Source organism: Hippopotamus amphibius, chromosome 4 (assembly GCF_030028045.1).
Source record: "Hippopotamus amphibius kiboko isolate mHipAmp2 chromosome 4, mHipAmp2.hap2, whole genome shotgun sequence".
Lineage (NCBI taxonomy): Eukaryota > Metazoa > Chordata > Mammalia > Artiodactyla > Hippopotamidae > Hippopotamus > Hippopotamus amphibius.
Window position 1 is genome coordinate 147,547,292 of NC_080189.1, and position 18,304 is coordinate 147,565,595.

Genomic DNA, 18,304 nt, shown 5'->3' on the forward strand with positions numbered 1-18,304 from the left:
GCTCAATAGTTGTGGCGCACGGGCTTAGTTGCTCCATGGCATGTGGGATCTTCCTGGAGCAGGGATTGAACTCGTGTCCCCTGCAATGGCAGGCAGATTCTTAACCACTGCACCACCTAGGAAGCCCCAGAAGTCCTAATTTATTTTTAATGTAAAAATATATTAGAGTTGACTAACCCTATTTTTTCCAATAGGAAATTGTAATAACATACATTTTTTTGTATTGAGGAAGAAGACGCTAGATGGAAAATTGCTAGTTTCTAGAAAAGGAAAATTAGGATATTCCTCCCTTGATAATCCATGTGATGTGTTTTTACTTTAGCGAAATGAAAACAGCATTATAATTATAAATACATTTACAGATTCCATTACTCTATATGATTTTTGAAAATTCTCATTAAATAGTATAATGGCCCTGAAAATATACAATTGGCTCTTTATTATTTAATCCAGAGGTTGGCAGCACCAACCACAAAGCAGAGCCAACTACATCGTGTCCTAAGAAGGGCTCCATTAACTTCACGCTCATGGTGAGAGTCATATGTGGAAAACAAATTGTGTAACAAAAACCAGGCTTGGAAGGCATGCAGTGCCTAGTGTTGCTTTTACAGAAAGGTTTTTATTATAATGATTAATAGTGCTTTTTAAGGAGAGAAAACAGAGGAAAAAGGAACCAAGAAACATCTTTGTTATTGCGCAAGAGTACAAGAATGCTATTGGGCATGTGGGTAGCGGGGAACCAGGACTGTGTGTAATAGATTACATAGGTGTGCAGCTTTCCTCCTGGGACTTCACACACCTCTGCCCCTCCCCAGTGAGTATGTGGATATTACACATTTACACCTGGGTTCAGACTCAGCTCCATACCTACTAGCTTTGTGACCTTGCTAAGTTACGTTACCCCTCTCTGTCTCAGTTTCTTCATTTGTAAAATACGGCTATTAAGACTTAGATCATAGTTTTGATGTGATGATTAAATAAAGTGATTTATGTAAAGCATTTAGAGTACTACCCGGGATACAATAAGGGCTATTATGTAATAGCTATTTTGTATTATTACCATCAACATTTCTATTTTTTTCTTTCTATTTTTTATTTTTATTTTTTAAATTAATTTTTATTGGAGTATAGTTGCTTTACAATGTTGTGTTAGCTTCTACTGCACAGCAAAATGAATCAGCCATGCATATACATATATCCCTTCCATTTAGGATACTATACTCCAGAGCATTGTGCTATACAGTATGTTCCCATCAGTTGTCTATTTTATACATAGTATCAATAGTGTATATGTGTCAATTCCAATCTCCCAATTCCCCCCCACCCCACCCCTCTCCCCCTTGGTTGCCATAATTTGTTCTCTACATCTGTGTCTCTATTTCTGCTTTTCAAATAAGATCATCTATGCCATTTTTCTAGATTCCTCATATATGCGTTATTATACGATATTTGTTTTTCTCTTTCTGACTTTCCTTACTCTATATGACACTCTCTAGGTCCATCCACATCTCTACAAATGACCCAACTTTGAACTCTTCTATCTTAAAACTTCCAACTAAACTGTCCTTTTTGACAGTGAAAATAGTTACTAGCATGCCAAATTATAATTATTGCTATCATGTCTATGCAAATGTGACATTACCAAACCATTCCCACCACTTCAACCACACCCTCAATTGTTTGGGGAGCACTTCCAGGATACAGACATGTCAGACACAGATATAAACAGAACACAAGTCATTTGGGATAAATGTATAAGTGAGAGGCACAGTGTTGGGCATGCAGAAAAGGAGCAATTATATCTGATTGGGGGAATCAAGGGACATTTTATAGAGGAAATGACATGTGAGCTAATTCTTAAAGGATGAACTGAGGTCTGAAGGGGAGAAGGGTATGGAGGAAAAAGACTACTGCAGGACATGGAACCAACAGCCTGGTGTAAAAGCAGTAAGGGAGGGGGCAAGGGAAGTGGGAAGAAATGAACCCAGAGAGTTGGCCCATGCTGTTGGAGAGTTGTATGAGAGATACACGTGTGATGGGTCATGATGGTTAACTTTATGTGTCAACTTGACTGGGCCATAGGTTGCCCAGACACTTGGTCAAACACTATTTTGAGTGTGTCTGTAAGGGTGTTCCTGGATGAGATTGGCATTTGAATTGGAAGACTGAGTAAAGCAGATTGCTCTCCTTAATGTGGGTGGGCATCACCCAATCAGTTGAAGGCTTGAAAAACAAAACAAAAAGCCTGACCCTCTCTCCAGTAAGGTGGATGTCCTCCTGCCTGACTGCCTGAGAGACAGAACATCAGATTTTTTCTGCCTTCAGACTTGAACTGAAACATTGGCTCTTCTTGGGTCTCAAGCCACCAGCTTTCAGATTGGAATGACACCTCCAGCCCCTGGGTTTCAGGCCCACGGACTCAGATGGAAACTGCACCATTGGCCCTCTTGGCTCTCCACGTTGCTGACTGTAGATCTTGGGACTTCTCAGCTTCCATAATTGCATGAGCCAATTTCTTACAATAAATAAAATAAAGGCATAAATAAATCCCATCGATTCTGCTTCTCTGGAGAACCCTGACTAATACATGGGGAAAATTTTCCAAGTGTCCCTGTTCACATCTCTCTCCCTTAGTTGCTTTCTGAAGACAAGTCTGTGACTGCACATAGATTCTTTGATGTGTTGCCAGGGCTAATAGGTAAAGCTGCAAAATTAAGGGAAAAAGAGGGTGGCAGACTGATTTGCCACAGCTCAAAGGCAGAGGAACAGGATGAAAGAGAGGTGGACAGAATTTTGAGGAAGAGTTAGTGGAGGAATGTAGCTTAGTGAGTGACTTTAGAGAGAAAGTTGCACAAAAAGAATTTGGGGACGTGTTGCTGTGAGCTGCATATGACAATTCCCCCGTGCTCAGGAATCTCCAGTGCATACCAGCACTGCTTCTTAAAGTCAGATTTGTGTTTATTTGAGATAAATCACCATGCTGAAGGAGCCCTTAAGGAGGGAGCAAACAGGTCCAGTTTTATTTGAGTTGTTCAAAATAAGCCCTTCAAAAAAGACAAAACTACAAGTAGGAAAGGAAACAAACTACTCACCAGAACTGCTTTCAAGAGCAGCACTGTATTGACCAGGTTGACATAACAGAACGCCAATAAAAAGTGGCATATTTCAAAATGAGATTCTGTTCCCTTCCATGACAGTAGGTCCAGAGGTTGATACCTAGGGCAAATGAAGCAGCCCAGTGAAGCCTCAAGCTAGTCCTGCTATTTTCCTGCTCTGCCATCACCCCCAAAGTTACAAGATGGCTGCAGCCCTGTGAATTACCACACCTGTCAAGGCAGGAAGAAGAGGAAAAGGGCAAAAGAGTCCTGCCAGCTGAGTCTGTCCCTTTATATCAGGAAAGTATTGTTCTCCCCAAAGCACCATGCAGACAACATACCTCTCACTGGCTTTAGGAAAAGCCTAGGAAAATTAATACTTTTTCTGGGTTCTGTTGCTAAGAAAAAGGGGTGAATAGATATTGGGCAGGCAAGTGGCAAAATCTGTCACATACAAAATATTTACTTGGAAGAAACCTCTTGATAAGTCAATTCCTATAGAAGCTAAGACCTTGAGGGGACCTAAAGAAGGGGAGAGCTGCCCTACATGAGAGGAGGAGAGGAGCTACTTAAATGCTCCCAAAGCAGACAAGAAGAGAGTGAGAGGAAGAGAGGGGAAGACCTATAAAGATGATATTACACAGAGCATTGCACATCACGACTCCCCACTTTTTTTTAAGCTCTTCATTGGAATATAATCGCTTTACACTGTTGTGCCAGTTTTTGAGGTACACCAAAGTGAATCAGCTGTATATATATATATATCCCCATATCCCCTCCCTCCTGCGACTCCCTCCCACCCTCTCTATCCTGGCCCTTTAAGTCATCACCCATCATCGAGTTTATCTCCCTATGTTATGCAGCAACTTCCCACTAGCTATCTATTTTACATTTGGTAGTGTATATATGTCAATGCTGCTCTCTCACTTTGTCCCAGCTTCCCCTTTGCCCCCACCCACCCTGTGTCCTCAAGTCCGTTCTCTACATCTGCATCTTTATTCTTGCCCTGTCACTGGGTTCATCAGTACCATTTCTTTTTAGATTCCATATATGTGAGTTAGCATATGGTATTTGTTTTTCTCTTTCTGGCTTACTTCACTCTGTATGACAGACTCTAGGTCTATCCACCTCATTATAAATAACTCAATTTCATTCTTTTTTATGGCTGAGTAATATTCCATTGTATATATGTGCCACATTTTCTTTATCCATTCATCTGTTGATGGGTATTTAGATTGATTCTATGTCCTGGCTATTGTAAATAGTACTGCAATGAACATTGTGGTACATGTTTCTTTTTGGATTATGGTTTTCTCTGGGTATATGCCCAGGAGTGGGATTGCTGGGTCATATGGTAGTTCTATTTTTAGTTGTTTTTTTTTAACTTTTTATTTTTTTATTTTTTACAATAAACTGCATATATTTAGAGTGTACAATTTGGTATCCCAATCTCCCAATTCATTCCCCCCCCCCAACCCTCCCCGCTTTCCCCACTTGGTGTCCATATGTTTGTTCTCTACATCTGTGTCTCTATTTCTGCCTTGCAAACCAGCTGATTTGTACCATTTTTCTATAGTCCACATATATATGTTAATATACAATATTTGTTTTTCTCTTTCTGACTCACTTCACTCTGTATGACAGTCTCTAGGTCCATCCATGTCTCTAAAAATGTCCCAGTTCCATTGCTTTTTACAGCTGAGTAATATTCCATTGTATGTATGTACCACATCTTCTTTATCCTTTCATCTGTTGATGGACATTTAGGTTGCTTCCATGTCCTGGCTATTGCAAATAATGCTACAATGAACATTGGAGTGCATATGTCTTTTTGAATTATGGTGTTCTCTGGGTATATGCTCAGTAGTGGGATTGCTGGGTCATATAGTAGTTCTATTTTTAGTTTTTTAAAGAACCTCCAAACTGTTTTCCATAGCGGCTGTACCAACTTACATTCCCACCAACAGAGCAGGAGGGTTCCCTTTTCTCCACACCCTCTCCAGCATTTATTGTTTCTAGATTTTTTGATGATGGCCATTCTGACTGGTGTGAGGTGATACCTCATTGTGGCTTTGACTTGCATTTCTCTAATGCTTAGTGACGTTGAGCATCTTTTCATGTGTTTGTTAGACATCTGTATGTCTTCTTTGGAGAAATGTGTATTTAGGTCTTCCACACATTTGTGGATTGGGTTATTCCCTTTTTTGGTATTGAGCGGCATGAGCTGCTTGTATATTTTGGAGATTAATCCTTTATCCGTTTCTTTGTTGGCAAATATTTTCTCCCATTCTGAGGGTTGTCTTCTTGTATTGTTTATGGTTTCTTTCGCTGTGCAAAAGCTTTGAAGTTTCATGAGGTCCCATTTTTTTTTTTTTATTTTATTTCCACTATTCTAGGTGGAGGGTCAAAAAGGATTTTGCTTTAATTTATGTCATACAGTGTTCTGCCTGTGTTTTCCTCAAGAAGTTTTATAGTGCCTGGCCTTACACTTAGATCTTTAATCCATTTTGAGTTTATTTGTGTGTATCGTGTTAGGAAGTGTTCTAATTTCATTCTTTTACATGTTGCTGTCAAATTTCCCAGCACCACTTATTGAAGAGGCTGTCTTTTTTCCATTGTATATTCTTGCCTCCTTTGTCAAAGATAAGGTGCCCATATGTGCATGGGTTTATCTCTGGGCTCTCTATTCTGTTCCATTGATCTATATTTCTGTTTTTGTGCCAGTACCATACTGTCTTGATCACTGTAGACTTGTAGTATAGTTTGATGACTCCCCACTTTGAATCTCTCCAAACCTTCATTAAAAGGGTACTACCTCTCTCAGTCTTCCAAAATATCACAAAACACTTGATGTCACTGGCTTTCTTGTGGAAACCAGGAATGCATGAAATTCTGCACCCAATATGTTGTGAGCTGGAATATTAAAAGCCTTCTTGTTTTGGGGAACATGAAGACAGGGAAAATCAGAAAGAAGTAAGCCATCAGAAATTCTAGGAAAAGACCATGGCAGAGCCTTACTCAACCACACACACCAAGCACCAAAAATACCAAATAAACAAACAAAACCTTACATTAACATTATACCAATCTCACTACAACTCGATTTCAAAGTTGCAACCTGTTGCAATGAATCATTTATTTTCTTCAATTCCAAACCAAAATCAGGAGGCATACCGATGATCACTAGCTATGTCCTGTGAATGAAGTAATGTGTGGAATTTAGTATAATCCCTTACTTGCCTAACAACACTTCTTTGCTGGACACGTAGAGTTACTCCATCAAAACTCACCCCAATACAAACTTTCCTGTTGTGTTCTATTGCTGTGTGACAAATTACCACAAAGTTAATGCCTTAAAACATGACACATTTATTACCCCACAGTTTCCATGGATCAGGAGTCCAGGCTTAGCTTGACTGAATTCTCTGCTCAAATTCTCACAAGGCTGAAATCAAGGCATTGGCCAGGCTGCATTCTCATCTGGAGGCTTGACTGGGCAAGAATCCACTTCCAAGATCTTTGGGTTGTTGGCTGACTTCATTTCCTTGTGACTGTATGACTCAGAGACCTGGCTTTTTGCTGGCAGTTAACCCGAGGTCTCCCTCAGGTCCTGGAGGCTACCAATAGTTCTTTGACATGTGGGCCTTCTCAGTATGGCTGTTTATTCATTCAGCAAGGAGGCTGTCTAGCTCCAGTCTGGTAAGATGGAGTCTTATATAATGTAACATAATCATAGGGGTGACATCGTAGATATAGATAGATGATCAATAGATAATAGATAGATGATAGATAGATTAGATAGATAGATAGATAGATAGATAGATAGATGGATAGATAGATAGATAGATGATGGATAGATAGATAGATGATAGATAGATAGATAGATAGATAGATAGATAGATAGATAGATAGATAATCTCCCAACATATATATGTTAAAAGCAAGTGACATCCCATGATATATATATAAAAACTCAAGGGGATTACACAAAGGCACAAACACTAGGAGGCGAGAATCACTGGGGGTCACCTTGGCATCTATATTGCCACACAATCCCTATCATATCATACAAATTGCCAACCAAATGAAAACTTTCTACAAGAGTTCAAGTGAAAGGCCTCCAGCATTTCTCCCTCATATACGCACCACACACATAACGTATATCATGGAGCTAAAGAGAACAGTGTATAAAGTTAGACTCCTGGTGTCTCCAATATTGATCATTATGTAACTAGCTTATAACTTAGTAGCTTAAAATAATAAACGTTTTCTCCTCAGGAGACTATGGGTCAGTATTGGATGGACAACAAAAGAGATAGCTTATCTCTTCTCTGCCTGATGTCTGCTGGGGCTGGAGCGTCCAAAGTGGAATCTTCACTCACACATGTGAAGCCTCGGCTAATGATGAGAAATGTCTCATTTCTGATTTTCAAAGGGACTACTTCTAATGTTTCCCTATTTAGGATGATGTTTGCACTAGGTATTTAATAATTATTTTTATCAGGGTAAGGAGGCTCCCTTCCATTCCTATTTACTAAATATTTGTGTTTCATGGTGAATGCTTTTTCTGCAACTATGAGATGATTATATAGATTTTACTCTTTTAATGCATAAACATGGTGAATGTTCCCACTTTTATTAAACCATCCTTGCATATATGGGGCAAATCCAACCTGATTATGGTGTATTATCTTTTTTATACCGTCTTTTCAATTTGCTAACATTTTACATAGGATTATTGCATTTATAGTCATTGGAGAAATGGGCCTGCGCTTTTTCTTTCTCATTACGTGTTCCTGGTTTTATTTTAAAGCCTATACAGCCTTGAAGAACAAATTGGGTAGTATTTTCTCTTTTTCTATTGTCCTAAATAATTTGCATGTTTTTTCTGCTCTTCAAAAATTTCAGAACTTTCTTACAAAACTATGAATGTTTTCTCTGTTGGAAGATTTAACATTTTTTTCAATTATTGTAATAGTATAAGAATATTCAAGGCTTTTATTTCTTCTAGTAAATTTTTTCCCCTAGAATTTTGTCCTTCTTACCTAAATTTGCAAAATTATTGGCAGTGTTTTCTTACTTTTTAATCTCTACTTTATCTTAGTTATGTTCCCCTTTTCATTCACAAAATTGTGTCTTCTTCCTTCCGTTTTTGATAAATCTTGTCAATGCCTTGTTTATATTGTTAATTGTTTTGAAAAATCAATTTTGGCTTTATTAATCTATATTGAATCTTTGTTTTCTATTTCATTTTTATTGTATTTTCCTTTTATTTTCATTGGATATATGCTGTTATTCTTTTTTTTTATTTTTTTTTATTTTTTTTTGGGGGGGTACACCAGGTTCAATCAACTGTTTTTATACACATATCCCCATATTCTCTCCCTTCCTTCACGCCCCCCCCTCGAGTCCCCCCCACCCTCCCTGCCCCAGTCCTCTAAGGCATCTTCCATCCTTGAGTTGGACTCCCTTTGTTCTACAACAACTTCCCACTGACTATTTTACAGTTGGTAGTATATGTATGTCTGTGCTACTCTCTCGCTTCTTCTCAGTTTCCCCTTCACCCCCCGCCCCCTCCCATACCTCGAGTTCTCCAGTCCATTCTCTGTATCTGCTTCCTTGTTCTTGTCACTGAGTTCATCAGTACCATTTTTAGATTCCGTATATGTGAGTTAGCATACAATATTTGTCCTTCTCTTTCTGACTTACTTCACTCTGTATGACAGATTGTAGTTCTATCCACCTCATTACATATAGCTCCATCTCATCCCTTTTTAGAGCTGAGTAATATTCCATTGTATATATATGCCACATCTTCTGTATCCATTCATTTGTTGATGGGCATTTAGGTTGCTTCCATGTCCTGGCTATTGTAAAGAGTGCTGCAACAAACATTACGGTACAAGTTTCTTTTGGGATTATGGTTTTCTTTGGGTATATGCCCAGGAGTGGGATTACTGGATCATATGGTAGTTCTATTTGTAGTTTTTTAAGGAACCTCCAAATTGTTTTCCATAGTGGCTGTACCAACTTACAGTCCCACCAACAGTGCAGGAGAGTTCCCTTTTCTCAACACCATCTCCAACATTTGTTGTTTCCAGACTTTGCGATGATGGCCATTCTGATTGGTGTGAGGTGATACCTCATTGTGGCTTTGACTTGCATTTCTCTGATGATGAGTGATGTTGAGCATCTTTTCATGTGTGTGTTGGCCATCTGTATGTCTTCTTTGGAGAAATGTCTATTTAGGTCTTCTGCCCATTTGTGGATTGGGTTATTTGCTTTTTTGGTATGAAGCTTCATGAGCTGCTTGTATATTTTGGAGGTTAATCCTTTGTCCGTTGTTTCATAGGCAATTATTTTTTCCCATTCTGAGGGTTGCCTTTTAGTCTTGTTTATGGTTTCTTTCGCTGTGCAAAAGCTTTTAAGTTTCATGAGGTCCCATTCATTTATTCTTGATTTTATTTCCATGATTCTAGGAGGTGGGTCAAAAAGGATGTTGCTTTGATGTATGTCATAGAGTGTTCTGCCTATGTTTTCCTCTAGGAGTTTTATCGTGTCTGGCCTTACATGTAGGTCTTTAATCCATTTGGAGTTTATTTTTGTGTATGGTGTTAGGAAGTGTTCTAATTTCATTCTTTTACATGTTGCTGTCCAATTTTCCCAGCACCACTTATTGAAGAGGCTGTCTTTTTTCCATTGTATACTCGTGCCTCCTTTGTCAAAGAGAAGGTGCCCATATGTGTTTGGGCTTACTTCTGAGTTCTCTATTCTATTCCATTGATCTTCCTTTCTATTTTTGTGCCAGTACCATACTGTCTTGATCACTATGGCCTTGTAGTATAGTTTGAAGTCAGGAAGACTGATTCCACCAACTCCATTTTTCCTTCTCAAGATTGCTTTGGCTATTCGGGGTCTTTTGTGTTTCCATACAAATCGTAAGATTTCTTGCTCTAGTTCTGTGAAAAATGCCATTGGTAATTTGATCGGGATTGCATTGAATCTGTAAATTGCTTTGGGTAGTACAGTCATTTTCACAATGTTGATTCTTCCAATCCAGGAACATGGTATGTCCCTCCATCTGTTTGTGTCGTCTTTGATTTCTTTCATCAATGTCTTAAAGTTTTCTGCATACAGATCTTTTGCCTCCTTAGGCAGGTTTATTCCTAGGTATTTGATTCTTTTGGTTGCAATGGTGAATGGGAGAGTTTCCTTAATTTCTCTTTCTGCTCTTCCGTTGTTAGTGTATAGGAATGCAAGAGATTTCTGGGCATTAATTTTGTATCCTGCTACTTTACTAAACTCATCAATGAGTGCTAGCAGTTTCCTGGTAGAGTCTTTAGGGTTTTCTATATATAATATCATGTCATCTGCAAAGAGTGACAATTTTACTTCTTCTTTTCCAATTTGGATTCCTTTGATTTCTTTTTCTTCTCTGATTGCTGTGGCTAACACTTCCAAAACTATGTTGAATAACAGTGGTGAGAGTGGACACCCTTGTCTTGTTCCTGTTCTTAGAGGGAATTCTTCCAGTTTTTCTCCATTGAGAACAATGTTGGCTTTTGGTTTGTCATATATGGCTTTTATTATGTTGAGGTAATTTCCTTCTATGCCCATTTTCTGGAGAGCTTTTATCATAAATGGATGTTGAACTTTGTCAAAAGCTTTTTCTGCATCTATTGAAATGATCATATGGTTTTTATCCTTCAAGTTGTTGATATGATGTATCACGTTGATTGATTTGCGTATATTGAAGAATCCTTGCATCCCAGGGATAAACCCCACTTGATCGTGGTGTATGATTTTTTTAATGTGCTGTTGCAGTCTGTTAGCTAGTATTTTGTTGAGGATTTTTGCATCTATATTCATCAGTGATATTGGTCTGTAGTTTTGTTTTTTTGTGACATCTTTGCCTGGTTTTGGTATCAGGGTGATGGTGGCCTCGTAGAATGAGTTTGGGAGTGCTCCGCCTTCTGCAATATTTTGGAAGAGTTTAAGAAGGATAGGTGTTAACTCTTCTCGAAATGTTTGATAGAATTCGCCTGTGAACCCATCTGGTCCTGGGCTTTTGTGTGTTGGGAGATTTTTAATCACTGCCTCAATTTCCATACTTGTGATTGGTCTGTTCATGGTTTCTATTTCTTCCTGGTTCAGTCTTGGAAGATTGTATTTTTCTAAGAATGTATCCATTTCTTCCAGGTTATCCAATTGATTGGCATATAGTTGCTTGTAGTAGTCTCTCATGATGTTTTGTATTTCTGAGGTGTCCGTTGTGACTTCTCCTTTTTCATTTCTAATTCTGTTGATTTGCATCTTCTCCCTTTTTTTCTTGATGATTCTGGCTAATGGTTTATCAATTTTGTTAATCTTCTCAATGAACCAGCTTTTAGTTTCATTTATTTTTCTTATGGTTTCTTTCCTTTCTTTTTCATTTATTTCTGCTCTGATCTTTATGATTTCTTTCCTTCTGCTCACTTTGGGGTTTCTTTGTTCTTCTTTCTCTAGTTGTTTGAGGTGTAAGGTTAGGTTGTTTATTCAATCATTTTCTTGTTTCTTAAGGTAGGACTGTATTGCTATAAACTTCCCTCTTAGAACTGCTTTTGCTGCATCCCATAGGTTTGGGGTTGTTGTGTTTTCGTTGTCATTTGTTTCTAGATATTTTTTGATTTCCTCTTTGATTTCTTTAGTGATTCCTTGGTTGTTTAGGAGTGAATTGTTTAGCCTCCATGTGTTTGTATTTTTTGCAGTTTTTTTCCTGTAATTGATATCTAGTCTCATGGCGTTGTGGTCTGAGAAGATGCTTGATATGATTTCAATTTTCTTGAATTTGCTGAGGTTTGATTTGTGACCCAAGATGTGATCTATCCTGGAAAATGTTCCGTGTGCACTTGAGAAGAACGTGTAGTCTGTTGTTTTTGGATGGAATGTCCTATAAATATCAATTAAGTCGAGATGGTCTAATGTGTCATTTAAAGCTTGTGTGTCTTTATTTATTTTCTGTTTGGATGATCTGTCCATTGATGTAAGTGGGGTGTTCAAGTCTCCCACTATTATTGTGTTCCTGTCAATGTCCCCTTTTATAGCTGTTAGCATTTGCCTTATGTATTGAGGTGCTCCTATATTGGGGGCATAGATATTTACCATTGTGATATGTTCTTCTTGGATGGATCCCTTGATCATTATGTAGTGCCCTTCCTTGTCTCTTTTAATAGTCTTTACTTTCAAGTCTAATTTGTCTGATATGAGTATTGCTACTCCAGCTTTCTTTTGACTTCCATTTGCATGGAAGATCTTTTTCCATCCCTTCACTTTCAGTCTATATGTATCCCTTGGTCTGAAGTGGGTTTCTTGTAGGCAGCATATAGAAGGGTCTTGTTTTTGTATCCATTCAGCCAGTCTGTGTCTTTTGGTTGGAGCATTTAATCCATTTACATTTAAAGTGATTATTGACATGTGTGTTTCAATGACCATTTTCTTCATTGTTTTGGGTTTGTATTTGTAGGTGTTTTCCTTTTCTTGTGTTTCCTACTTAGAGAAGTTCCTTTAGCACTTGTTGTAAGGCTGGTTTGGTGGTGCTGAATTCTCTTAACTTTTGCTTGTCTGGAAAGCTTTTGATTTCTCCCTCAAATCTGAATGAGATTCTTGCTGGGTAGAGTATTCTTGGCTGTAGGTTTCTCTCTTTCAGGACTTTCAGTATATCCTGCAGAGTTTCTGTAGAAAGGTCAGCTGTTATCCTTATGGGTTTTCCCTTATATGGTGTTTGTTGCTTTTCTCTTGCTGCTTTTAATATTTTTTCTTTGTGTTTAATTGTCTTTAGTTTGATTAATAGGTGTCTTGGTGTATTTCTCCTTGGGTTTATTCTGTATGGGACTCTCTGTGCTTCTTGGACTTGGTTCATTATTTCCTTTCCCATGTTGGGGAAGTTTTCCACTATAACCTCTTCAAATATTTTCACAGACCCTTTCTTGTTTTCTTCTTCTTCTGGGATGCCTATAATTCGAATGTTGGTACATTTAAGGTTATCACTGAGGTCTCTGAGGCTGTCTTCTAGTCTTTTTATTTTTTTTCTTTTTCCTGCTCTGTGGCGTTTATTTCTCCCATTCTATCTTCCAGCTCACTTATTCGTTCTTCTGCCTCAGTCATTCTGCTAGTTATAGCATCTAGAGTATTTTTAATTTCAGTTATTTTGTTATCCATTGCTGTTTGTTTTTCTGAGTTCTTATGAACTGTTTCTTGTACTTTCTCTATTTTGTTATCGAGATTTTGTATCATTTTTACTATCATGACTCTAAATTCTTTTTCAGGCATTTTTCCTATTTCCTCCTCATTTATTTGGTCTTGTGGGTTTTTTTGCTGCTCCTTTGCCTGCATGGGGTTTCTTTGTTTCCTCATGGTTGTCCAAGCTTTTGGGGTTGCTTGTCCTGGTGATAGAGGTGTTTATAGAAGACTGTCCAAGCCTCAGACTAATGTCCAAGTATTGGATTAAACGAATATTCAGTCTAGGAAACACATACATGTATAAGACACACAATTATTGAATCCGTTAGGACATAAGGCTCTAGAAAGACCTGACAGAACCCCAGTGTGCTATCAGATATTCAAAGAGAAGCCCAGCAGTAATTGACAACTGAAACAGAGCAAATCAGAGACAAAAGCAAAAGCAAGCAAACAACAAATAACACCCTACACATACAAACATCAATCCAGGGAGATTTTGTAAGCTAGGATCAAATATAGAAATGAGCTAGAGTACCACCAGAAAGAATGGAGATTCTCAGAATGTAATTAGACAACTGTACTAAGAACTAAGATAAAGACAAAAGCCTAATATTAATACCAAGGCAGTGCATCATCTGGAGAATAGAGCAAGGAGTCTGAGCAGACCAATAGTGTTGCTTATAAGTATGTTAAGATAAAATACACTTAAAATGGCTGGAAGAAAGGAGAACAGAAGAGCGTAATGTGGTTGGAAATATGCAAAGAAAAAGAAAGGAATAGAAGTGTATAAAAGAAAGGGATGAAAGGAAAGTATGAAAGATATTTTGTCCATACTACCAAAAACTTAGCTAGATATAGAAGTATATAAAAAGGCAAAAAAAAAAAAAAAAAAAAAAAGAATAAAAAATATCCTTAAAAAATTATGTTGTAAAACTTGTAGATCCCTTAGGGCTAAGATCGTATTTAATAAATCAAAAAAAAAATCCAGAACTGATCCCAGAATGGACCAGTTCAATAGGTATTGATACTACTATTTCTGTTTCCTTAGCGTCTCAGCTGTAAGTGTCCTTCTCCTTGCCTTGGGTTTTTTTTTTTTGCGTTATTCTGTGACCAGCAGAGGTTCCTTTATTGTTCGTCTGTACGCCTCGGTGTGTGGGGAGGGAGAGGGTACAATAGTGGCTCCTTCTCCTGGGAGTGAGTGAGCAGTGGCGCACTGTTGTTTCAGTCAGGCTTGGAGGTGCCTGTTGCAGAGGGCGCTGGTGACTCAGGCGTACACAGAAAGTCTTAGAGTTGGGCCTCTCTTGGGGTTTTTTCTTTTTGATGCTGGTTTTTTTTTTTCTCTCGGCAGCCTCCCTGCTGCTGGCGTTGCAAGGAGTTTTAATCTAGCCCCGCCCGAGTGCCTGAGGGTGCTTGTTATCCCTGAGTGCCTTAGGTGGCCTGCAGGGCGTCTCTCCACTGCCTGTTGCAGAGGCACCGAAAGAGAGGGAGAGGCTATGCGCGCGGCTCCTCCCCCCCACCCGGGAGCCTGCAGCCTCCAGCTGCCATCATGGCCGGGCAGTTCTCAGGGACCGACACTCCTCTCCGCGGACCTCCTCCCTCCTGTCCTCTCGGTCCGTCACCCTACTGGCAACAATGTTTCTCACCCTGGACCAGCTCTCCAGTTCCCACGCTCCCGCTCCTGGACCCTCCGTTCAGCCGCGGATCGATGTCTCGGTCCGGGAACACTGAGCTGCGCTGCGGACCCTCCGTATGTTTCTCACTCCCTCCCGTCTGCCACAGCTCCGCCGCTTCACCCTCTTTGAGCCCTCGTTGATGCCTCCCTACCGGCTATGTCGGGCTCCCCGCAGCCCTTTCTGGTGTCCGAGGCCGTCTGCTGGTGTTCAGCTGGTTCTCTGTGGGAATGACTGCGTCCTTCCGTGCATTCCCAATGCATCTGTGGAGAGGGATGCACTCCACGTCTCTCTACTTCGCCGCCATCTTTTTCTCTCTCTGTTATTCTTTTAATAATATCTTAAAACAGACATTTGTGTCATTAATTTTCAGGTTTTGCTAAGTTTCCTAGAAGCACAATTTTTCTTGCATACCATGGGTTCTTGTATGTAGTAATTATTATTCACTTCTAGGTATTTTTTTTAATTTCTACTTTAAAAAACTGCAAATTATTATTTTTTTAATTTATTTTAATTTATTTTATTTATTGGCTGTGTTGGGTTTCCGTTGCTGTGTGCAGGCTTTCTCTAGTTGTGCAGAGTGGGAGCTACTCTTCGTTGTAGTGCTCAGGCTTCCCATTGTGGTGTCTTGTCGCGGAGCATGGGCTCTAGGCACACAGGCTTCAGTAGTCGTGGCACATGGGCTCAATAGTTGTGGCTTGTGAGCTCCAAAGTGCAGGCTCAGTAGTTGTGGCGCATGGGCTTAGTTGCTTCACAGCATGTAGACTCTTCCCGGCCCAGGGCTCGAACCCGTGGCCCCTGCATTGGCAGGTGAATTCTTAACCACTGTGCCACCAGGGAAGTCCCAAAAGCTGCAAATTATTAAGCAAAGTGTTTTATAGGTTTTGAAATAAGCAGGGACTGAAAAATTTTTATGTTTTTGTTATTAAATTCTAACTTAATTGCATTCTATCAAGAGATTAAGATGCATGTGACAGTCTTTGAAATTTATTGAGGCTTTCTTAATGGCCTAGTGCATGAACAATTTTTTAAAATATTACAAATGCAATTGATAAAAATATTAATTCTCTAGTTGGATGGATTAAAAAACTATATTTGTGCAACAAATTAAGTGTATTAATTGTGCTGTACAGTTTTTCTATATCTTTGTTGCTTTTTGTCTGTTTGATCTAGCAACAATTAAGAGAAATTGCTTGAAATCTCCCACAAAAATGATTTGATTTGTGCACCCATTTCTTTCTGTAGACTTGCTGCACATATTTTGAGGCTATTATATTCAGTGCATATATGTATAAAAGTCATTATATGTTCATTATACTGTCATCATCCCCATCCCTAAAAAATACTTTTTGTCTTAAAGTCCATTTTATCTGATAGTAATATAGCCACAAAAATATTCTTGTGGATTTTGCCTAAAGTGTCTTTTTCCATCCTTTTGTTTTGTGTATCTTTATGTTTTAGACATGTCCCTTATAAAAATATATCTGGATTTTTTTTAACATAGCAAGTAGTTCAAATGGCAGTATTCCTTTATTTTTCCACTTTTCTTTTTTTTCAACTTTATTAAGGTATAATTGAACAAGAAAATTGTATTATATTTAAATGTACGCCATGATGATTTTATATATATATATAAAATATACATAGTGAAAAGATTGAGTTCATTAACACATGCATTACCTCACTTATTTACCTTTTTTCTTTGTTATGGTGAAATAAGTTCTACTCTCTTAGAAAATGTCAATTATACAATACAGTATTGTCAACTAGAGTCATCATGATATATATAAAAGCTTCAGATCTTATTTATCTAATAACTGAAAGTTTGTACCCTTTTACCAGATTCTCTCTGTTTCCTCTGCCTCCTGGCCCCTGGAAACTACCGTTCTACTAATTGTTTCTATGATTTTGACTTTTTTTTAGGATCCACATATAAGTGATACCACGTAGTATTTGCCTTTCTCTATCCGACTTATTTCACTTTGCATAATACCCTCAAGGTCCATCTAAGTCATCACAAATGGCATGATTCGCCTCTTTTTAAGGCTGAATGATATTCCATTGTATATATAGATCACATTTTCTTTATCTCCTCATCTGCTGACAGCCACTTATGTTGTTTCCATACCTTGGCTTTGTGAATAATACTATAATGAACATGGAAGTGCATATATCTCTTCAAGATTGCGATTGCATTTTCTTTGAATATATACTCAGAAGTGGGATTGTGGGATCATATGGTAACTCTCTTTCTAATTTCTTTAGGAAACTTCATACTGTTTTCCACAGTGGCTATACCAGTTTAAATTCCCACCAGTGGTGTCCAAAGTATCCTTTTTCTCCACATCCTTGCCAGCATTTGTTATCTCTTGTCTTTTGGACAACAGACCTCCTACCAGGTGTGAGGTGATATCTCATTGTGGTTTTGGTGTGCATATCCCTGATTATTAGTGATATTGAGCACCTTTTCATATACCTGATGGCCATTTGTATGACTTCTTTGGGAAATTTTCTGTTCAGCTCCTCTGCCCATTTTTAAATCAGATTGTTTGTTTTTTACGGTTGAGTTGTATGAGTTCTTTATATATTTTGGATATTAACCCTTTAACAGATATATGATTTACAAATATTTTCTCCCACTTAGAGGTTGCCTTTTCATTTTGTTGATGCTTCCTTTGCTGTGCAGAAGCATTTAGTTTGATGTAGTCCCATTGGTTTATTTATTTTTTTTTTTGCCTTTGCTTTTGGTGTCAAATCCAAAAAATCATTACCAAGACTGATGTCAAGGAGCTTACTGCCTGTGTTTTCTTTTAGGAATTTTAAGGCTTCAGGTCTTATGTTTAAGTCTGGAATTCATTTTGAGTTTATTTGTGTGTGTGATGTAAGATGGGGTCCAGTTTCATTCTTGTGTCTGTGGTTGTCCAGTTTTTCCAACACCATTTATTGAAGAGACTGTCCCTGATCATCCAGTGGTTAAAACTTCACCTTCCAATGGAGGGGGTGTGGGTTTGATCTCTGGTCAGGGAGCCAGGATCCCACATGCTTCACAGCCAAAAATCCAAAACAGAGACAGAAGTAATATTGTAACAAATTCCATAAAGATTTAAAAAAAAAAAACTGTCCTTTCCTCTTTGTAAAGTCTTAAGTCCTTTGGTGTAAATTAATTAACCATGCATGCATCGGTTTATTTCTGGGCTCTCTATTCTGTTCCATTGATCTAGGTTTCTGTTTTTATTCCAGTACCATACTATTTTGATTACTATAGCTTTGCAGTATAGTTTGAAATCTATAGTATAGGTAGTGTGATGCTTCCAGCTTTGT